At 37.5% G+C, this 5,735-nt stretch overlaps 1 long non-coding RNA gene across 1 annotated transcript; it reads right to left on the reverse strand.

Moving 5' to 3' along the window:
- Positions 1-299: 299 nt before the first annotated feature.
- On the reverse strand, positions 300-4,878 carry LOC106990182 (uncharacterized). Its single transcript, XR_009600263.1, has 3 exons — positions 4,829-4,878; positions 3,790-3,863; positions 300-864 (listed from the first exon to the last, which is right to left on the reverse strand). It is a non-coding gene; the product is annotated as an uncharacterized LOC106990182 (long non-coding RNA).
- Positions 4,879-5,735: the final 857 nt, after the last annotated feature.

Raw genomic sequence — 5,735 nt, forward strand, 5'->3', positions numbered from 1 at the left:
TATAAATTAAAACTGAAAGGAATTCCCTGGGAATCTTGTGGCTAGGACTTTGATCTTTCACTGTTGAGGGTATGGGTTCAATCCCTGGTTGGGGAACTAAGATCCCACAAGCTGATCAGCTCAGCCAAAAAAAATAATTATAAGAACTGTCAACATGCTTATGGATTTTTCTCCAGCAATATCCACCTATTTGGGTATAGATAAAGATGTTATAAATATTAAGTATCATTTTTTCCCAAATATATACATATGTATTCTTCATAGACACTGAATAGCTCTAAACAAAGACAGACAAGGTATGAATTGCAAGGCTTTTAATGAAAATGTCTGTATTTTTTACAGATGCATCATTTCATATCTATGGTTAATTAGCAATTATTTCAATACTGGTAGTCTCATCTGGATTTAGTCATAATGCATGAATCTATGATAACAAAATTAAGGAAAAGAAACAGGTCACCTAATCCCTCTTTATATTCCTTCTTGATCAGCAAGATGTATAAGTGATCTTTCTTTCATTAAGAACTGAATATACTGGAGATATATTTGATAATTAAGAGTTTAGACAAATATTTACCAACATTAGTTCTGTTAGCACACTAAATAATATTGTAGGCTTATTAATAAACAGTTAACACATCAGGTAAACGTTAAGCTTCTTAGAAGAAGGACCATGTGCTCCTGTTCCTGTAAAAATATTATTTGTTTGAAGGACTGGTGGTATAACCTTTCACTCAGCTATTACTTCCTTAATGTGAAAAGGAGACAAAATGAGCTGAAGAACGATAACTCCACAGTTACAGGGTGCAACCCTCAGCATAACTGCTGACGTCATGGTCTCGACAGTGACTTTTCCATGCCACCCTGTGGAGAAAGAGGAAACATATGTTAATAAGACTTAAACATAGTGATACTGTAATAAACATATTCAAATTCTTTGGCAGAACAAAATAGCTTATCAATACATGAAATAGAGGCTATAGACAGTTCCAAGTATCACTATTAACTGGAGATATGTATACCAAGGACTTCACATCTCCATCAAGCCTTCACTAGAGCACAGAATACTGAACACAAATGTTGAGTCCTGTGTAGTCCACAACACAACTGCAGAGTGCATTCCACATTTACTTAATTCCAAAATAATTTCAAGATATGACAAGTAACTGATAGAAGAGAGAGAATGTTAAAACCTCTAGAAATCCCCTAAAATAAACTGAGGAATAACAGAATAAGATTTTGATTCAGTTGAAATACACTGTTTCTATATAATACATTGTTCAGCATAAATCTAAAGAATAATGCTCTTAAAGTGCTGACTCAATATGTCAGCAAATTTGGAAAACTCAGCAGTGGGCACAGGACTCAAAAAGATCAGTTTTCATTCCAATTCCAAAGTAGGACAGTGCCAAAGAATGTTCAAAATATCATACAATTGTGCTCCTTCCACATTTTACATAGCACATTTCTCATGCTAGTAAGGTTATATGCTCAGAGTCCTTCAAGCTAGGCTTCAGCAGTACATGAACCCAAAACTTCCAGATGTACAAGTTGGATTTAGAAAAGGCAAAGGAACCAGAGATCAAATTGCCAACATCCTTTGGATCATAGGAAAAGCAAGGGAATTTATTAGAAAACATCTACTTCTGCTTTATAGACTACGCTTAAGCCTTGTATGGATATGCAAGCAAACTGTGCTATGGACCACAACAAACTGTGGAAAATTCTTAAAGAGATGGGAATACCAGATCACCTTGCCTGTCTGCTGAGAAACATGTATATGGGTCAAGAAACAACAGTCAGAAACTTACATGGAACAACTCATTGGTTCAAAATTGGGATATTAGTATGACAAGGCTATGTATTGTCATCCTGTTTATTTAACTTATATGCAGAGTATATTATGCAAAATGCTGGGCTGGATGAATCACAGGCTGGAATCAACATTGCCAAGAGAAATATCAACAACCTCAGACGTGCAAATGATACCACTCTAATGGCAGAAAGTGAAGAGGAGCTAAAGAGCCTCTTGATGAGTGTGAAAGAAGAGAGTGGAAAAGCTGGTTAAACTCAGCATTCAAAAAACTAAGATCATGGCATCTGGTCCTATCACTTCATGGCAAATAAAAGGGGGAAAAAGTGGAAGCAGTGACAGATTTTATTTTCTTGTACTCAAAAATCACTGTGGTTGGTGACTGCAGCCATGAAATTAAGATACTTGCTATTTGAAAGGAAAGCTGTGGCAAGCCTAGATAGTGTATTCAAAACCAAAGACATCACTTTGACGACAAAGGTTCCTATAGTCAAAGCTATGGTTTTTCCAGTAGTCAGGTACAGATGTGACAGCTGGACCATAAAGAAGCTGAGTGCCTGAGAATTGATGCTTTTGAATAGTGGCGCTGGAGAAGACTCTTGACAGTCCCTTTGACAGCAAGGAAATCAAACCAGTCAATTCTAAAGGGAATCAATCCTGAATATTCACTGGAAGGACTGATGCTGAAGCTGAAGTTCCAATACTTTGGCCAGGTTTCCTGAAGAGCCGACTCATTGGAAAGGACCCTGATGCTGGGAAAGATTGAAGGCAAAAGAAGGAGGGTACGGCAGAGGATGAGATGCATAGATAGCTTCACCAACTCAATGGACATGAATCTGAGCATACTCCAGGAGATAATGAAGGACAGGGAAGCCTGTGTGCTACAGTCCATGGTGTCACAAAGAGTCAGATATGACTTACTGACTGAACACACAAAGCTGCAATTTTCATCCCTCAGTAGCATATTTTGGTCTTTGGGAATATATTCCTTTGCTTCTCTCATAACAGTAGGGTAAAACAGCTCTCACCTGGGACTTCCCTGGAGGTCCAGTGGTTAAAACTCCACCCCTCCAATATTGAGGTAGATTCCTGGTAGTTAGGTAGGAGGCTATAAACCTACCAGGCTCCCCCATCCCTGGGATTCTCCAGGCAAGAACACTGGAGTGGGTTGCCATTTCCTTCTCCAATGCATGAAAGTGAAAAGTGAAAGTGAAGTCACTCAGTCGTGTCCGACCCTTAGCATGGACTACAGCCTACCAGGCTCCTCCGTCCATGGGATTTTCCAGGCAAGAGTACTAGAGTGGGGTGCCATTGCCTTCTAGGTGCCCAAAGGCACTACTAAAAACCCCAGTTCTCCATCCTCCCCTTATTTTTTTGGCTGCATCTAATGGCATGTGGTTCCCTGTCCAGCACCCCTTGCACTGAAGCACAAAGTTTTATCAACTGGATGGCCAGGCAAGTCCCCAGCTCTCCTCTTTCATGCTTAACACATACCATGCTCTGTAACAGGAACGTACATACTGTAAGTCCATTATACTTCAAACACAAACATCCAAACAAAATCATAGGAAAAGAGGTCAATGTGTGATTATCATAAGTAGGGGTAGTGGGAGGGGGTGGGGGTCGGGAATTAGATGAAGTCAGTCAAAGTTCTTACAAACTTCTAGGTATAAGATAATGAATACTGGGGATGTAATGTATGTGGCGATAAATACAATTAACACTGATATATGTTGTATATAAAGATGTTAAGAGAGTAAAGCCTAAGACTTTTCATCACGTACACAAAGTTTTTCTTCTACTTCTTTGTTTGTATCTATATGACATGACAGATGTTCACTAATCTTATCGTGACAATAATTTCATGATGTATGTAAGTCAAATCATTTTGCTGTACACTTTAAACTTCTACAGTGATGTATGTCGATTACATCTCAGTAGAACTGGAATAGGGGAGAAAAAACCCCAAAACATACCAGCTGTAATGCCTTGCTCACTGGCAATCTGCTTTGCACATGCTACAGCTTTGGCGATTCATTTTCCATTAATTCTGAAAAGGAGATGGTAAGAAATGAAGACAACATTCATAGAAATTTCATTATAAGTTTAAGTTTGATCAGCTTTGTTTTCTTAGGCTGAGGAAAGAACAACCAAAATTTTGTTATATATATATAGTTTATATACTGGAGAAGGCAATGGCACCCCACTCCAGTACTCTTGCCTGGCAAACCCCATGGACGGAGGAGCCTGGAAGGCTGCAGTCCATGGGGTCTCTGGGAATCGGACACGACTGAGCGACTTCACTTTCATTTTTCACTTTCATTCATTGGAGAAGGAAATGGCAACCCACTCCAGTGTTCTTGCCTGGAGAATCCCAGGGACGGTGGAGCCTGGCGGGCTGCCGTCTATGGGGTCGCACAGAGTCGGACACGACTGAAGCGACTTAGCAGCAGCAGCAGTAGCAGTTTATATACATAGGATAAATAAATATGACCAAATGTTAATAACTGTTACAGCACATGATGAACATATTGAAGGTTATTATATTAATGTTTCTAATTTTCCATATATTTAAAACATTTAATCATAAAAAGTAAAAACAAAATTTTTAAAAGGACCACACATAGTCCTCCTCTTTGGTTAGTTAGTAATCCTTTGTTTTCCCATAAATCAGGGCAGATTAGAAAAATACCACATAATCAAATTACCTTCTCCTCCCCAAACCAGGTAAGTAAGAGGAATGGCATTGTTCTTTACAAGCATCAACAAGTCCAGGTACAATAACATGACAGGTCATTCCAGAAAATCTCATAGGTTAGCAAACAGCAACATTTTATGATACCAGCTCGTTAGTTTCTTACTTAAGAAATTTTGAGGAGAATAATAGAGAGGTTCTAGAAGTTCAGATGGAATTTTTCTAGGTCCCTGATGAACTCCTCATTTGTATGGAATCTCTGTTCTTATAGGTATAATCAGATGGGACCTGAGCCGTCACTCAACATTATTTTGTCTTACCGCTGCAGAATACATACAGCCGTCAACTGTGTTCAGGGTTTAGCCATCATTACACCACCACCATTTGCTGTTGATCTGAAATATCTCATAATCAGTGCTTTCACTGTTAGGATTGTAGTTTGTCGTTTTTGTGTTATAACTGCTTTCCCATTTGGTCAAACACAACCCTGAAAAAAAAATGTATTTTTTTATTATAAACAGCAACATGACATGACTTAACATGAAATAACTTGACATCTATTTAACTAATTCTATTTTAGTATGACTTAATTTAAAAGTTTAAAGACGTATTTTACTTGTGAGATATTCTAACACCTTAATGTTAAGAATTCCCTTAAGAGAATTCTTTTATTAGCAAATCATGTAATACTAATGAAACAAGACAACAGTATTTTTTAAAACATTAAAATAGCTATTTCTTCCATTCCTGTTACTCTTCCCCTGCTCCCATCCCTCAGGTAAGATGCAGCCAAGAACAGAAAAATCAACAGAGTTGTTGAATGAGTTTGTTCATTATCAGCAGATACATAAGCTAATGGAAAAATACTTTTATTTAAAAAAATATTTATTAGGAAAAATAAGGAAGTTCTGAGAGAAATAACATTTCTTATAATACCTAAAGGTAAACTTGGGTATCAAATTAGAATCCAGACCAAAGGAATCATAGAATAGAAAAGACTATGTCATCCATCCGTCTAGCCATTGGCTCATTCATTCAAAAATAATTATGATGGGGAAATGTCTGAATTCAATCTGAAAAATACAGTGATGACATTGACAAATATGGACTAAAATACACAGTAATTTTCTTTAGTGTGCACCTTGAATTCTGTGGAAGACAATGAAAATTAACTGATGGACTAGAGTCAGAATAGTAAAATATCATTTCATGGTGCATTTCAGAGAT

The sequence above is a fragment of the Ovis aries genome, chromosome 3 (assembly GCF_016772045.2).
Source record: "Ovis aries strain OAR_USU_Benz2616 breed Rambouillet chromosome 3, ARS-UI_Ramb_v3.0, whole genome shotgun sequence".
In the NCBI taxonomy this organism is placed as follows: domain Eukaryota; kingdom Metazoa; phylum Chordata; class Mammalia; order Artiodactyla; family Bovidae; genus Ovis; species Ovis aries.